An 18,919-nucleotide genomic window follows, 5' to 3' on the forward strand; every position below is an offset into this window, starting at 1 on the left:
ACCTCAGTTTGATCAAACAACGGCTTACATGCACTAAAAGGAAGTGTTCTTTGCGGCAAAGACGCATAAACTAGGGGTTCCGTTCAGAGCAATAGTATCGGAACACAATTCGTGGCAATTCATTGTATCTGGGTTTCTTCAAAAATTACTAGCGTCCTTGTCTCCTAAGGACCCGTTTGTCGTCAAGAATTCTGAGGAGGTGATATCGTATTTATCGGGAGTTAAAGAAGGCAGCTACAAGGGTTTTAGTGTTGATATTCAAGATTTATACTACTCTTTGCCGCAGGATGCTCTGCTAGATTCTGTGAAAGAGTGCATTGAACGGGACAATGATGAAGTGGCCTTCCGTAATCGCAGTGGAATGTCACTAGAAACGTTTCTTGAATTACTTTGCATGTACTTGGATAGCACGGTTGTACTATTTCAAGATAGACTGTTCCGTCAAAAGAATGGAGTGTGTATTGGATCCAAGGTAGCCCCTGTACTGAGTACAATTTTTTTGAGCAAAGTTGACAGACTGGTTGATTCTGATTTGGGTGGCAAGTCCTTAAAAATATTCAGATATGTTGATGATTATTTGATTTTGGGTGTAGACACAGACTGGGATGCTGTCACCACAAGTGTAATGGAGACTTTCAGACGGAGAGGCAAAGGCCTAGTTTTTACATCTGAACAACCCACCGAAAACTGTTTACAGTTCCTAGATATGAAGCTTGTTTTTGAAAAGAACCATGTGTGTTGGAAGTATTCGCCTAGAACAGAGAAGCCCCTGTTGCAGTACGCTTCCTCCCATTCAAGGATAGTAAAAAACGGTATAGCAATGGGGTGTTTCAATTCAGCTCTTACAAAAACATGTAAGCACAAGTTAAAAGAATCTTTCCTTGAACAGAAGGTAAAGCTGGAAAAGGCAGGATACCCTAACTCGTTTCTTCTAACTGCAAGCGAAAGATTAATGAAGAAAATGAAATCCGGGGAGAAAGAGGAAAGAAGCCAAGATACAAAGAAAATTTCGGTAATCCCCTACGAGCATGGTTTCTCCCATAAACTTAAGAAGGTGGCAGCTAAATATGGTGTCAAAGTTGTATTCTCGGCAAAGAACAAACTAGGGGGCGTGTGTCCGGCTGTAAATAATCTGTACGAGGAAAGGACGAGGGATATCGGAGGCAATTGTTCCAAGCGTGCAGGTCATCAGGTGGTTGAGTGCAAAAGAAAGGTAGTTTATAAGACCCCCTTCAGTTGTGGGAACTTTTATGTCGGTCAGACTGGCCGATGCTTAAATGTGAGATTGAAGGAGCACATGACCAACTTGAAAGGGAGGCCGGAAACACATTTAGCACTGCACTGTGCGCGTTGTTCTTTTAGTGCATGTAAGCCGTTGTTTGATCAAACTGAGGTGGTGTATGTACACCCAAATCAGACAACAAGAGAAATAGTAGAAGCGTGGCACATCTCTAGACTTAAAGATATGTGCGTCAGCCATCCGTCGATATCGCTTAGTGAAAAAGAAATTGAATTGCTGAACAACATGTGATATTTGGTTTTTAAGATTGTACGATGCCGTTTTTGCTCATGCGCGGTGATCATGGGGTGCAAGTAAGCGTATATATTCTGTTTTCTTACTGAATAAAAATCAGTTGTTAGTCTGCGCTGGTCCTTGTGTTCCCTTCTTCTGTGTCCTTGTGTGTGTGCGCAAAAACTTCAATTATACATTTAAAAGCTTCCCAAGCATTTCTTCTGGAGAAAAGAATAAAATAAGACAGATATTGTTCACACTCCACCTAAGTTGTACTGGAAAGAGTTGTAGGCTCTTAGCAATCGCACTCACTGAAAGTGTTTTTGCAAATATTCAAGGCATTGTACCTCAATGCTTAGACGCTGAGGCCACAATAAATGCATGTAAAAACACAAGGACTGCCAATCCACTTTATACCAGCACCATGAGGAGGCCACACAACTAAAGTGAATTTTTTTGAGAGAGCAGCTGCCTCGATTTTTCGCTAGCAGAGTCCCTCACCACCTAAAACTTACTATGTCACAGCACATTTGTTTCACAATTCACAATGCGACACTGCCTGATATGTGGATGAGACACACGCTATATACACTGTGGGTTTTGAATACCAGCAGATGCATGGGTGAAGTGCTACCAAGCCATGCTTCATGAAAGCTTTCATGCTTCGTCATTTAATATTTGTGAATACTGAGCCACCACCTAATAGGCCATCATGTGTAAGGTGTGGTTAATGGGATTTAACGTCTCCAAACAACTAAGGCTACGAGAGATGCTGTAGTAGAGGCATTCAGATAATTTCAACCATTGTGGGTTCTTGAATGCACAGTAACGTCACACAGTATACCAGGGGCGTAGCCAGAAATTCTTCGGGGGGGGGGGGGTCACACTGACATGATGGGGGAGGGGGGGGGAAGGACAGGCATCAGCTTTCACCCGTTACGTTACTATTGGTGGTAGTTTAAACAGATGGCGAACATATATATCAAGTCCTGACTTTTTCCTCTCCCCATGTGTATGGTTCTGAAGAGAGCAAGTAAAAGTACTGTGTAATGATTCATTAAAATGTGGGGTATAACGTCCCAAAACCACCATATGATTATGAGAGACCCTGTTGTGGAGGGCTCCGGAAATGTAAACCACCCGGGGTTATTCTACGTGCACACCAAATCTGAGCACACGGGCCTACAGCATTTTTGCCTCCATCGAAAATGCAGCCGCTGCAGCCGGGATTCGATTCCGACACCTGCGAGTCAGCAGCAGAGTACCTTCGCTACTAGACCATGGAGGCAAGGCAGTACTGTAAGAAGTAATCTAAATACACTAAACGAGAGGTACAGTGACCGTTTGGAGCAATGGCCTCTCGTCGCACCATTGAATGGACTAGTCTTAAAAGACGCATTATTGCGATGATGCGCCCTATGAGAGAAGAGATCGTTAATCACTAATCTCTGTTAAGCGTAGATGGCATAGCCGTCGTCTGGGCAAAGTGCGTTTCGCAGGTCAAAGAGGGTTTCGCTTACAAGGACTGAGAGGTATACGTAACATATTTTTGTGCATTCATAATTACATTTTGGTGTTGCTTACTTTGCTGAGCAAATTTCTTACTGCCGATATCTGTGACTTCATGCCTATGGGAATGATTTTATGTTAATCTCTGTACATCAAGCAGCCCTGACGTAGTGAACATTTTTTTGCTATAAGTAATTTTTTTATAGTATATGCTGCACATTGGCAACACAATCTTGCACACATTTTCGGGCAGATTTTCAGTAGTACTGCGACTTTTGATAGCAATGAAGTACTCCAATCGTAGAGGTTTTATTGTGCTATCTACGAGGGCAAGGTAATCATTTATGAGAAATGTTCACTTCGTCTCAATCAAAAGTGCACGTGCAATCGAACTATACCTACTCACATAAAACTAGCTTGGTCACTGTCTATATGTGGTAAAACATTTGAATACTTGCAGAAAACGCGGAATGATATCATTTTTTTTGTAACTTTCATCACTCGAATACCTGAAATGATAGCGTTGTGGCAAGGCGTCTTCCGTTGTTTGCAAGTGTGCAGCCGGCTTTTCCCTTTACATCAACAGATTCAGAACTGTACAGCATATTTCACTGTGCAGCTTACATGCATTCATGCGTACAGCACTCACACCGGTAAGTGTGGATAAGAACACCCTCAAACCACACAAAATTTTCAGTGATCAGTTCACCAGTGATGGAGAAATCAACTCCGCAGGTGTTCAGGGCACAGTGCACAATAATCCGTTTCTCAGAACGCGTGACGTCCAACGAGAACTGCTAGCACATGCAACACGACTTTATGTATATGCTCTACTGTGCACCGTCTATGTCTGCTGGTTGTCTGTTTCGGGCATTCCGATGCAAGTCACTGGAATTTCACTGCTGCCATCAACTCCTTCGCATTCATTCACGTTTGTGGTATTTCATTATAACGCGACAGAAACTACCAGCCTTCTGTATGGGTGCAATCACAAACAATAGACATCTCGCACGCAGTGTAAGATATTGGGCGAGCGCGACCTTACTGGCACCTGAAGGGAAGCGAAGGAAATGTACACCCTCAAATCTTTCCACCAGGCGAGAAACGCATGCTAGTGTTTAAGGCGGAACTTTACCAGCCGACATGTATCGTTGCTAAAGTTCTCGTTTCTCGCATTCAGGGTCACTGCCCAAACATTGCTGACCTCGTTGCTTCCTATGAATCACCCCCTTGAAATACGCTGCCTACACATATTGCTAGGTAGTTCAAGTCTTGGGTAGATTAGCGCCTTTCTATAAGACTAGACGGTCGCGCCGAAACGCCGTACTGTATACACTTGATGATTATTTCTCGAAAGGCGACGCTGCTCCCAGTGCACACTTGACAACTGGCGAAAATGAGGATGCCACTTGCTACAGGTAGGCAGCTTCTTCGAAATAACGTGCCATTGGCTAGCGTTGAAGAGCACTTCAGGCTTTAAGTATTTTTGGCCTTTTCTGGACTATTTAATAGACCAGCCAAAAGAGCGCTTTAAGGCATCGGCCCACCTTGAAGATGCTTTCTTTGCTTCTGCCACAGAATATTCCCGAATCTGCCACTCTTCCCACTGCCGAAAAGTTTGCTGACGTGTACTCGAACATCATCTCAACTTCGACATTGCAAGGGGAGTTAGCAGTATGGGCTGCGAAAAGAAAGCGAGAGAAGCCAGAAACGCTGAGCAGGTATGTGATGCAAGCAGTTGGCAATTGCCCAGAGTATTCTTTCCAAAGGTGCACCCCCTTCTAAAGAATGTGAGAACTCTGCCAGTGAGCACAGCTGAAGCAGAACGCTTTTTTTCATCGCTGAGGTGCCTAAAGTTGTACCTAAGAGCTACAACAACAGATGAAAGATTGTTTGGCATCACTCTCTGAACATTCACCATGAAATATGAGTCCACCCGGAAGATTCTCTCTGTTCTTTAAAGGAACGTCGACAGCTTCAGATGAATGTGTGTGTAATATAAACCATAGACGCCTGCTAAAAATAAAGAAAGTCAACTGAAGTTATTCTTGGATTGAAATTTTCTGAAAAACAGAAGTAAAAACATAGTTGTTAATGATCAAGTTATGGCGTTCAACAACCCAAAACCACGATATAATTACGAGACGCCGTAGTGGGGCGCTCCGGAAACTTTACCACTTTGGTTCTTTAACATGCATCTAAACCAAAGTGCACAGGCCTGAAGCATTTTCGCCTACAACGAAAATATGACAGGGATGTGATCCCGATACCTGCAGGTCAGCAATGGAGCACCATAACCACTGGACCACCCTGGCGGGTAGTAAAAAAAACGGTTTTGGTAAAATAAGAATGCGCAACTTTTCGTACAGCTGTAAGGAAGCAAGTTCAACTGTATGAGACATGTTGCTGAAAATCACTCTGACAGCATGACAGAGTGATTCAGTTCTCTCCCTTTGCCTACTTATTGCTTTTCAGTGGCTCCTTTCACTTGCAGATGTGGTTAGCGGATACAAAAGGTGTGAATGGCGGTGCAACTACCCAAATTTGCATGTGGCAATCCTCGCAAATTTCGGGTAACATATGGGGCATGTAATATGGCATGTAACGTGCAGGATAATCTTCGTGTCAACTGAAAAAAGACAATCAACAGTATTCCGCTACGTGATGTGTCTGTTTGCTGCGTGACGGGCCTGCACAGGGTCTCTTTCATTTACTGTAAAAAAATATAGTTACTATGTATATTGCTCGTTATTTTACGCGATAACATGCTCACTCATGTTTCTTCATTCAGTGCATTTCTTGTCCTGCGCCATGTCACTATAGTTGCAGAAATTGCTCGGTGTGCCCTTCTGGTCATGTCAATGTAAAGAAACGAACAGATGAAGCGAATCAATATATATAATTTGTCATATATTTTTTCAGTTTAATGTTCTTTATTCTTGCGCTGTTTGCCACAGGGCTGAACAATAAAGCTTGTGCTTACTACAGCTGCCCACACTGCATTTTCCATTACGCTGCATTAGGGTTATGACCACCATATTTATATTTATGAGCCTAAGTTACATGAGGCCTTTTTAAGGCTCTATTGGCCTGCACATTCATATATATATATATATATATATACATATATATATATATATATATATATATATATATATATATATATATATATATATATATATATATATATATATATATATATATATATATATATATATATATATATATATATATATATATATATATATATATATATATATATATTGTACCGGTGCACATCGGCGCTAGCTCTGTGCCAGGGGGGAGAGAAAAGACGACGAAGTTCGTGTGTCACACTCTCGGTCTCCTGTTTTCTGTGCTGCAGCTGTCTTGCTTGCCTTGACGAGTTTCTTGCTGAAACTCTCCCGAGGAACACGCCTGTTACATTTGGTAAAGCTTTGCTGGGTAGTTCCCCTTTTCGTCCTGGAGCTCCACAACCGTACTTTACCATCTTCCCCCAGAATGGCCGAGGACGCCGCTCCTTCCCAAGCACCACCTACGGTCATATGTGCTGGGACGCTTCGTCAACATGATCCTCCAATGTTCAGCGGCACCGACGAACTTGACGTCGAAGACTGGCTGGTAGAGCTTGAGCGTGTTAGCGGTCCCAACAAATGGAATGACCCTGCTAAGTTGACGCACGTCAACTTCTATCTGACCAATGTGGCGAAGCTATGGTACTACAACCATGAAGCCGAGTTCACCACCTGGTCGGCATTCAAGCAAATCATCGCTTCGTTCTTCGGTCAGCCTGGATTGCGCAAGCTTTGTGCCGAACATCGCCTCCGTGCCAGAGCCCAAAGGAACGGTGAGACGTTTACGAGTTATATTGAGGACGTCATCGATCTGTGTAAGCGCGTGAATGCATCTATGGCGGAGTCTGACAAAATAAGGCACATACTGAAAGGCATAGATGACGATGCATTTCATATACTGGTAGCCAAGTTCCCTCAGACAGTAGTGCAAGTCATTGAACTGTGCCAAAGCTTTGACGAGCTGCGCAAAGAGGGCCTTTCTACCCGTCGCGCCGGAATTCCCACAGTGGAACTCTCATCTTTGGAAGCTAAGAGCACTGGCGCTAAATATTCCACCTTACTGCCACAAGTTAAGCAATACATCCGTGAGGAAGTGGCTCGTCAGCTCTCTATTGTCACGTCTGTCACCGAGAGTCCCATGGCACTGGATCACTCGCTCCGTCGTGTCATTCAAGCTCAAGTTGCTGAGGCAGTTCCACCTCCTGTACCACCAACGCAGCCTGCAGCGCCTCTCACCTATGCTGAGGCCATTACCCGTTCTCATGCTCGACCGTCGCCGACACCGTTCGCCCCAGTCACCCACTTCTACTCGCCACCACGCCCTGTTCACCAAATCCGCCCGGTTCTCGCGCAACCCCTCTCGCCTCCCGGACCACCTCACAACCCTGGGCGCACTCCAGACAACAGGCCCATCTGCTACGCCTGCGGCATTCCTGGCCATGTTGCGCATCACTGTCGTTGTCAGCGCAGTGTTTATGCCAATGATTACATCCCCAACCTCGACTACATGCCACAGCAGCCAGCGCACCCTGTTTCCGCCGACTCACTGGGCGCTTATTCGCGCCGTACCAGTTCCCCCTCACATCGATCTCCTCCTCCCCGGCGCCGCTCTATTTTTCTTATGCTCCGCCGTACCAACCACACGCAACAGGAAAATCAAGAGCCGCAGTTCCTGAGGCATGAACTGCGCCCTCGTCGAAAATTTGAAGGCCTCATCTTTCGCCTCCGAACGAGATCGCGGTTATTATTGATGGTGTCGCGATGAACGCTCTAGTCGACACAGAAGCTGCCGTTTCTGTTTTAAGTGAACTTTTGTGCCGCAAACCACAGAAAGTGACGACACCTGTTTCTGATCTTTTATTACGGATGGCGAGCTTGCAGCACAATAAGCCTGTGACGGCGTGCACGGCCCGTCGCTTTATCAACGACGCATTCTACATTGTGGAATTCGTTTCCTAACAGATGCGTCCCATGACATGATCCTCGGTTGGGACTTCCTTTCTAGACATGATGCGCTCATTGACTGCGCTGGAGCTCGACTTGCTTTAGTACCACAGCCGTCGACGTCCCGAGCCCGGTGCCTAAATTGGTTGTCGCTGCTGACGATATCATTTCTCCATTCTCTGCCACCCTGGTGTCCGTTTCCTCTGACTAAGTTTGTGATTTGACCGCCCTGTTTACACCGTCTGAAGACTGTGTACGCCGATGGAACCTCATACTCCCATTCGCCGTCGTTACCCTTGTGCATGGTGCTGGTGTGGTCTACGCGTGCAATCCCTTTCCTTGCTCGGCAACTCTGTTACGCGGCGAATGTGTTGGACATTTAGACAGTTTTGAGGTCATCTTCCCTTTGGATGCAACGTGTGAAAAGACACCGTTGACGATAAATGCTGTCACCTCCGCCGCGGCTACAACCTCCCCAGTCCAAAACATCCTCCTGCGTAGCATCGATAACGCGCTTATGCCAGTCCAGCGCACAAAGGCTGTTCAACTGCTTGAACGCTTTCGTGCCTCTTTCGACATTGGCCAGCCATTATTGGGGCGCACGTCTGCTGTGGCTCATCGTATTGACACCGGTCATCATGCTCCCCTGCGACAACGTCCCTTCCGGGTATCGAAGGCCGGCGCTGCATTATTAGCGACAACGTCGATGACATGCTGAAACGTGGCGTGATTCAGGAATTGAACAGTCCCTGGGCCTCCCCTTACGTGCCGGTGCGGAAAAAAGATGGTTCAATAAGACTTTCCGTTGACTGCCGCCGTCTAAACAAGATTACGCGGAATGATGTTTATCCCCTACACCGCATCGACGATGCCCTGGACTGCCTTCAAGGAGCCGAATATTCCTCATCACTGGATTTGCGTTCAGGCTACTGGCAAGTGCCCATGGCTGAAGCCGACCGTCCGAAAACAGCTTCCGTCACCCCTGACGGTTTATACGAATTTAACGTAATGCCTTTCGGCCTTTGCAATGCGCCTGCTACCTTCGAAAGGATGACGGACACCATTCTCAGAGGCCTCAAATGGCAGACCTGTCTATGCTACTTAGATGACATAGTGGTTTTGTCTGCAGATTTCCCATCTCATATCGATCGCCTTAAACAAGTTCTCGAGTGCCTCACAAACGTCGGCTTGCAGTTAAACCTGAAGAAATGTCATTTTGGCGCCCGTCAGCTTACTATCCTAGGCCACGTCGTCTCCAAAGAAGGAATTTCGCCAGATCCTGCCAAACTTCGATCGGTTGCCGAATATCCCAAGCCTAGCACTCTAAAGGAACTCCAAAGCTTTATTGGGCTGTGTTCATAGTTTCGGCACTTCATCCGCTATTTCGCCTCCATTATATCCCCCTTGACACAGCTTCTCGCCGGCAGCAACGACCTCTCAGCTTGGAGTGCCGACTGCGATGAGTCATTTACGAAGCTTCGCCTACTCCTCACGTCTCCTCCAATTCTGCGCCACTATGACCCCAACGCACCTATAGAAATACACACGGACGCTAGCTGTGTCGGCATTGGCGGGGTACTCGCCCAGCGAAAACCAGACTTTGGCGAGTACGTTGTAGCATATGCCAGTCGTACCCTCACAAAGGTGGAATCAAATTACTCCGTCACAGAAAAGGAGTGTTTGGCAATTGTTTGGGCAATCAGTAAATTTCGCACCTACCTCTATGGGCACCGGTTTGATGTTGTTACCGACCACCACGCGCTATGCTGGCTGTCGTCCATGAAAGACCCGACTGGACGCCTGGCTTGCTGGGCTTTACGATTACAGGAGTATGATATACGTGCGATTCATCGCTCTGGACGAAAACACTCGGATGACGCCCTATCTCGATCGCCACTGCCTTCCGACACTGCCGGCTCACCAGCTTCCACTTGTTATTCATCATCTCTGACCATCACCGACATGCCGGAAGAACGATGCAAAGATCCCTGGATCGCTTTCCTGCTCGACATTTTGTCTCAACGGGCCCCAAACTCTGCCTCACGCACCCTACGTCGTCAAGTCCAACACTTCGCACTTCGTGAAGGCTTGCTGTATCGTCGCAATTACCTGACCGAAGGCTGCAGATGGCTCCTCGTGATCCCCCGTCATTTGCGCGCGGACATTTGCAGTGCCTTCCACGACGACCCTCAGTGCGGTCACGCTGGCTCGTTCAAGGCGTACTTGCGTCTTCACCTGAGGTACTACTGGCGAGGCATGTATCGATACGTTCGCCGGTACGTTCAGTCGTTTTCTGCGTGCCAACGTCGTAAGGTGCCTACTCACAGCACCGCTGGTCCTCTACAGCTATCGTCGTGCCCTGCCCAACCATTCGATCGTGTCAGAGTCGATCTCTTCGGTCCACTCCCGACCACTATTGACGGCAACCGCTGGATAATAGTCGCCATTGACCACCTCACGCGGTACGCAGAAACATCTGCGCTACCAGCCGCCACTGCGAAAGACGTCGCGTGGTTCCTTCTTCCTCATCTCATTCTGCACCATGGGGCCCCACCTGAATTACTCAGTGACCATGGCCGCGTCTTCCTCTCAAATGCCATCGAGGCTCTGCTCAAAGAATGCAGCATTGTACAACGCACCGCTTTCGCATACCATTCTCAGACTAACGGCATGACGGAACACTTCAATCGTACCCTTGCCGACATGCTGGCGATGTACATGTCAGAAGACCACACAAACTGGGACCGCGTACTTCCTTTCGTCACCTACGCTTACAACTGTGCGTCTCAAACTACCACTGGCTTCTCTTCTTTCTTTCTCCTGTATGGACGTGAACCTTCATGTTTTATGGACACCATTCTGCCGTACCAACCGGACGTCTCTGAGGGCAAACCCATCTCTCAAACTGCTGCTTACGCTGAAGAATGCCGTAAAATGGCTCGCTCGTACACCATGCAAGATCAGTCACACCAAAATTTCGTCATGACACAGCTGCGTCTGATGCCCATTACTCCCCGGAAAAGCTGGTTTGGCTTTGGGTCCCGTCCACAACTCTCGGACTTTCCACTAAGCTTTTTGTCACGGTACCACGGTCCTTACTGCATACTGGAGCAGACATCTCCCGTAAACTCTGTCGTCGAGCCGGTCAACCCATCGCCTGATCATCGCTGCCGAGGCTGCCTAACAGTTCACGTCACGCGACTTAAACCCTGTTACAACCCACTTATAGCGTCTTTTCCTCAAGTCACCGTTGCCAGGATGGCTCCTCTTTGTGCGGGGAGGAAATTGTACCGGTGCACATCGGCGCTAGCTCTGTGCCAGGGAGAGAAAAGACGACGAAGTTCGTGTGTCACGGTCTCGGCCTTTTGTTTTCTGTGCTGCAGCTGTCTTGCTTGCCCTGACGAGTTTCTTGCTGAAACTCCCCCGAAGAACATGCTTGTTACATTATATATATATATATATATATATATATATATATATATATATATATATATATATATATATATATATATATATATATATATATATATATATATATATATATATATATATATATATACTGTACACTCGCATACAAGGCAAGTTAGGTGTATAAACCGAATATTCTGCCGCACATGCGTGCATGAGTGTTTAGACGTTAGCAGAACATGCGAAGGTTCAATAGCAATGTTATTTTCTGGTTTGAGTATATCTTAGAACACATACGAAAAGTCACACTGTAATATGCTCGAATGTGGCCTATCAGACCTTGGAACTGTGTTTGAATTTTTTCATTAAAACGAACCTCTGCCTATTGAAAATTATCGTAGTGATCGACTCCGGCGATATCTGTTCCGGCGGGTACAAGTATAACCACTGCTTAAGCATTAATCCCGTCGCAAAGCCAACTTAAAACACTCGCAGCCGAGATTCCTGCCCAAAATCTCACAAAGTGTAAAGCCCTGAGAAACACCGCGACACGTTTTTCCGTATGCAGACATTATTCATTGTAAAAGCGTTGAGGAATGATATTGTGATAGTAGCAGAATATAGTTTCTCAATCATGTCAGAGCGGAGCCACAAAAAAAATTGAGTTGGATAACTGGCAGAGAGGGCGGGTGTTGGACGAAAAATTTTGGGGGAGGGGTTTGAACCCCCTATGGCTACGCCACTGCATAGTACACAGGCCACTAGCTTTTTACACCTATAGAAATGAAACTGTTGTAGCAGGGATCAAATACTTGTCTTTCAAGTCAGCAGCTGCGCACCATAACCACTGAGCCACAGCAGGAGTTCACGTCGAAGTTGGTGAGCATAATAGTAGCTTAAACTTTTTTTGCTTGAGTGCCAAATACTGTAGTAGCGGCATAACAGGGCTAAAATCATGTATAAGGCGACAGTGAAAGAAAACATGCATCACAAAGCACTTCCCTATGTGCACTCTTATATTGTAGTTATAATTCCGTCACGATGCTAAACAACCACACCAAGCAACCTACATTGTTATAGTACCAATAACTAGTTGTAACTGCATGGAGTGGTTTAGAGAAAATAGGTAAGGTCAGCAACTGAGAATAAACAAAGCTTCATGGAAACACAGCAGCATATTTACTCAGGATACATGTAGCTGAATATGATTTCTATACACAAGAGGAGGCTGACGATGACATAAACTACTACTCTTTCAGTGTTTGTGGATTATACATCATTTTAAAAACAAGAACAGAATATTTCTTGCAAAAAGAGCTGAACTTGTGAACCAAAAATAAGGAAGTGAAATTGCAATTTTCTAAGCTTGCTGTATTCACACACCAATAAGAGTACTAGAAGTGTTCTCCGAATCTTAGCTAACACACCTACAAGAACAACATCTTCCAGGCAAGAGCCACAGTCAACAGAAGTTCTCTTCTCAAGCATCACTTGCAAGATAAATAAAACCCCAATAATCTCCGAGCATCATGCCTAACAATAATGAGGCCTAGCATTATGCATAATTTTTTACATGAAAGAGCTGTTTTGGGATCTCAAGGTGGTCTTCTCATACGTCTTTCACTTTTGCACAATTTTTTAGCAGATCAGACAACTTTTTTCAGCAATAGTGACTACGATATTTACTCAGTTCTAACACACCTTTGATTTTTACACGTGTGCCAACTTTTATAGACCAAACTATATTTTGGATTACTTAGTTTCAAAATGAAACTAGTTTATTATGGAAGTGGTAGCTACTAAGTGTCATGGCAACAGTAAACATAATTCAATATGGTTACCAATTAGACGGCACTGAAATTTATATTACAAACTGAAGAAGAGTAGGTTTTATTGCTTTCAGACAAGAGATGTGCAGTAAATTTTTGTCACAAATATCACATGGAGAAACAAACCTAAGCAGTGGAGAGAAATGACACAGCGTTACCACTAACCACAGCATATAAGCTTCTTGATGCGCCAAGGGTGTCCCATAGCATCTTGTATCTCATAGAGTTAGTTGGTGTATGCAAAGGAACACACACAGCAATTTGTCTAAGCCAAGTGCCTTTACTGAAGAAATTACAAAAACTACAAAAGTGGAGAGACAGATTCAAGGAAAGTTAAAAGTTAAAACAGGAGCCACAAAAAATCTATCTGGTTTAGGAAAGGAATAATGCCCCTGACAGCATATATTTTTATATCGAAGTATTGAGGTAGCGCTAGTCACAAAATTCTGTATAAAACAGAACCAGTGAGTGATGTATCTGTAGATATCGTAGAGATGGCTGTAAAGAGCTGCCGACTCAACATGTGTTTCGCAGGAAACCCCAAGAAAAACTGCCTCTGCGTTAAAATGGAAACACCAGATTTTTCTGTAATGTAGCAAGGTCAGTGATTTCTTGTCAAGCTTTCAGGCTGCTATAGATAAGATTTAGACCACTATAGTACACGGATGTAGAATAATAAATAAATTCTATCACTCACACGAACTACAGTATCATAAATCAGGAACTTTGAGATTAAAAGTCGAGATCCAAGATTGGGATGCCGCATGTGAGAAGTAGATACAGTGTAATATATTGCAATTTTAGTTTTGTATTTGGCTCAGGCTTTTAATATATTTTTTTAACACTGAATTTAATGCCCATGCAGCTCTGTCTATCTAAAGTACAAACTATTTGGACAGGTGTGTCCTCATGTTCTTAACTCACCTGGTCAGAAATCCTATCATAATAGCTTTCCGCAGTAACAACCTTGGTGCTCGGCATCCTGGCAACAATCTTGGCAAATGTTTCACATTTCTTCCAGTATTTCTCAGACACCACACCACCAGTGTCATCCACTGAAAAACAAGGCATACAGCAGATCTACATTCAAATCCAGATACCATACAATATCGAAAGGGAGTAGAAAATATTCGCGTGTGTCTTAATTTCACATCTAAACACCTACTGCTCAACAGTTAACTTTCCTGTCACGAGACCTAAATAAACTACCGATGTAATACACAGCTTGTCAACATGCTACCAAACAATGACTGTATAATTTGACAACTAATACAATGCAAGTAAAGGCTGCGTCAAGAGGTTCATGCTCCCGGTGAATCTATGTAAACTTTGGAGCAGAAGTTATCAAGAACATTTAAAGTAATTTTAAAAAATCCCAAATTAAGCTATATACAATTTACACAATGAATATTTTAACTAATGCTTCCAGAAATAGAAAATTAAAACATAAACACACCGAAAAATAGCATACTTTCTGCTGTAAAACATAAAAAGTTTTCGCTTTTGCCTTCAAGGTTTCTTGTCAATAGTAAGATGCCACAGATCCCACATTAACAGATTGAGGACAAATAAGTTGTAGCAGTTTGAGTGGCAAAACATGAAGCAGCATGTTTGCACTTGCCATAGCGCCTAAACTGCACTCTAGCATTGAATAAATCATTCACATAGCATTGGTGTGCATGTAACACTTATATAAACTTAGGACGCATGTGAAAGGTTTCATCATACCGGTGTACTACACACATAATCTGGAGCCGAACAACGAAGGTGTTCATAATGGCAACTACAACAAGATGGAAGTGCAATAAGATCTCATAGATAGTTCTGTACAATACCTTTTCCAGATGATATCTTTTTTTTCTTTTCCTGGCTAATGTAATTCCCCACAGGAGCAATACGGTTATAGCAATCACATTTTCACCTAATATTGGATAATATGATTACAGAAGTGGGCTTCTACGGGCATTTGTAACAATCTACAGCTGTATACTCCAGAGGACTGGCTCGAACAACATTTCAACAACCCACAAACAACATGTTACACACCAGCATCTATGCAGGTTTTGCAGCAACAGTACTAATAAATCCCTACTAGAAAGGGCACAGAGAGCGACATTTTGAAATGCCACCAAGTACACCCATTTTCATACTTCTTGGAGCATTGTCTAGGCTAATACAATTCAGAATGACATGCTTTATTTACCAGTTCTGCAAAGATCATATAAACGAGAACTCATTATAACTGATGTTCCACATAAAGCCAAGGTGCTAGTACTACATAAACCAAAATATAGAGCAATATGAAATTATCTATTGAAAGTTTTCATTTAAACATCTAAGGTAAACTACTTAGAAAGATAACAGAATGTGCGCCTGGTTACTCAGAAACAAGTCTACCTGTGCAAGAAGTGATTCTGGTCCCCCAGAGGAGCCAGTGTGCAACGAAAATCTTCTGAGAGGTGCATCTTATGAACACACTGCACTGCCAACCCATATTAGCAAGAATATAGACATCCACCACTTTTCTCCAATGCTGACCCCTTTTATCTAGCTATGGCTAGATAATTTATTTTAATTAAAGTTTGCGCACCATGATTCTTTCCTCTAAAATGACACTTTTTCCTCACCGCTCCATGCATCGAATATGCCAAGAATAACTTGTGCGAGGCCTCCTTCGTGCAGCAGGCATTCTGTGAGGAGTTGTCCACAAACGCCTTGTAGCCACTGTGGAGTGTTTTTAACACCTGAAACCTAGAGAATTTAAATGCCATCAGCATCACTTTCCAGTATAACCAAATTTGCTATGACAAAGGTCATAAATATCAATCACTTCTCAAAAAATAGCAAAGGATAAATGGAGCAGGTACGTCAATATTTCATATGAGTGTGCAAATATTCAAAAATTTTGAATAACAAATCATTGATTGATTGATTTGTGGGGTTTAACATGCCAAAACCACCATTTGATTATGAGAGATGCCGTAGTGAAGGGCTCCGGAAATTTTGACCACCTGGGGTTCTTTAACGTGCACCCAAATCTGAGTACACGGGCCTACAACATTTCTGCCTCCATCGGAAATGCAGCCGCCACAGCCGGGATTCGATCCCGCAACCTGTGGGTTAGTCAAATCAATCAAACATTGCTGCACCACTTCAACAAATGGTGCTGACCAGTTCAGTGGACATCACTGACATGTCTGACCTTTCTTATACTCTTTCTTTTTCTCTCTTTCTCTCTGATATGTCTGGGCATAGCGAAAGCCTCCCGAGCTTAGCACATAAATTTGGCGATCGTCCTCGTCTGAACTGCTATCTTTAAGGCAGGCTGTCTGCGAGCTGCTGTAACGACAGCATAGACATTCCCTTCGCCTTCTCTAGCCGCCTCGTTGTTGACGTGGTGCATTTATGACTTTATAGATGTGAATTAGCCCCATACATGTGCAAAAACACCATTAACAACACACGGGCATGAACTATTACACGCCCGGCGATGCCCTCATCCGAAATACACGCTCGGGCTCCTCAGTTCACCTCGTTCACCTGCTGGCAGCCACGTGATTGGCCGGCTTGTGTCATGTGATTCGTCCTCTTGGTCAGATCGCGCCACCCTCCCACTTCGAAGTCAGAGTGTTCGGCAGTGCTCCGAGTCAGAGGCCAACACTCTGAAAGAGCCAAGCGAAGGTAGTCCGAGCGCTCAAATACTACCAACCGAAGGCGCAGCAACTTCTCAGAGTGCTCAAAAACGCCCAACTGAATACGCCATGATATTTTCCTGCCTTTGGTACAAAGGCCCATGATATAACAACTGGTTGATGTTTTTTTTCATTGTTTATCTGCATGTGCAGTGTACAGTTCAACATTGCTTAATTACTATGCTTCAGTTTTATTCAAAGGCTCACGACAAAGAGCCACTTTGCATACTGTAGTCATTTCTGTATTTCAATGTATAGCAATGTACAGCTACAAATCATGCTACATGCTCTAGTCGGCAATGCATATGACTTTACCTTATGAATAGATAATTGTACAAAGAACTAAACATACATATATATAAAAGAAGCTTATACATACATTTGTATACATACATATTCAAAAGTACAAAACAAAATTACAACACAATGCACATCAAAAAAAAAACAGAAAAGTACACGTCAACCACATGGTCACAAGTTTTACAGTGCAAGTAGAGAATTCCATTCTGAAATGGTCCGTGGAAAAGAGTAAAACTTGTATGTGTCTGTTCTAACATAGATAGGTATAAGTGCATCAGAGTGACGGCGCTGTGTCTGCATTGTGGAAAAAGGGCTTAAAAGAAGTATAGGATCAAGGATGAACTTGTGGTAAATCATATTATGTAAAAAATCCAAAAAGTAATTGTCTTCTAAGTTTAAGAGAAGGAATGTCATTAGCCAACATTAGTTGTGATGGGCGAGTCTATACATTTGTATTTAGAAGAAATGAAAGGAACGAACTTTTTTGTATTCTATAAAAATCATTTTTTGTATACAGATCCCATGCGACACAGGCATATTATAGTTTTGGGCAGATAATGGTTAGGTAGATGAGAAACTTAACGTTTGATGGGAAATTTCTCAGTATGTGTCCCAGATAAACTTGTTTGCAGAATGCAGCAGAGTACGTGTTTTCAATATGACGGTTTCGTAAAAAATTGTTAAGGAAGAATATGCCAAGGTACTTATAACTCTCAATTTGTTTTAATAGAACAGACCCTTTTTTACACCATATAACTAAGGCAATTCTTTTTATGGGTAATGAGGAGAGAGATAATTTTTTTAGTATTTGCAGCTAAACTTCGTTTTTTGGATCACAAGGATATGTTTTAAACAGAAATCTATACTCGGGGACAACTTTCTGTGGCAATGAAGGCAAAGCTACGAGGGCTGAGCTATTGCTTCTGTACTCTTCTACAAAGTAGTCCGGTTAAGCTCGCGTTTCAAATGACGGCCGTACTCAAGTAAACCCGATGCACACAACTTGATACGTCTGCTTACACAGTCATTTCTGATTGAAATTCAACATGAGCTCCTTCGACGAGTCGTCGGAATAGCTTGAGGGCAACGTGCACTCACCCAAAGACGAACACGCCATTTTGACTGTGAGGTGCACGTAAAATGTGCGACGTTTTCAGATGCTCAAAACTGCGAAATTACTCTTGAAAAAGCAACAACAAATATTAATATCTCCTTGGTGCGTGCAGCGTCTCTTTACAAACAGCATCCAGTAAAAAATAATGCTATTCTTTTTCATCATTTTCCGGCCGAAAGCAGGGACACATTTGTGGCACTATATTCTGCAGCGGTGGCACATGGACACTTTGGCTACGTAGCCTTCCCTTTATTGCCACAGAAAGTTGCGCCCGAGTATAGTTCCCTCTGATTTTACACAGACTTAATGGTATAAAATCGTCTACAAACCGTCTTACTTGTGTATAAAAGAATGAGCAATTTAAAGACACTACCCTGGGGAACACTTGAAATGACTGGCAGATAGCACGAGCTGCGACTATCAATCATAACACACTTTTCATGTTTATTTAGATAGTCTGTGATCTAAGAAATCAAGATATCTGGAAGTTTAATGTCTCTTAGCTTATGAAATTACTTTTTCGTGAATCACCCTAT

General features: G+C 43.7%; 1 protein-coding gene across 1 annotated transcript in view; it reads right to left on the reverse strand.

Annotated features, from left to right (window-relative positions):
• The window catches only part of LOC119176111 (transport and Golgi organization protein 6 homolog), a 64,386-nt gene that overhangs the window by 40,548 nt on the left and 4,919 nt on the right, over positions 1-18,919 (reverse strand). The window lies entirely within an intron of this gene.

This window comes from Rhipicephalus microplus, chromosome X (assembly GCF_043290135.1).
Source record: "Rhipicephalus microplus isolate Deutch F79 chromosome X, USDA_Rmic, whole genome shotgun sequence".
In the NCBI taxonomy this organism is placed as follows: Eukaryota; Metazoa; Arthropoda; class Arachnida; order Ixodida; family Ixodidae; genus Rhipicephalus; species Rhipicephalus microplus.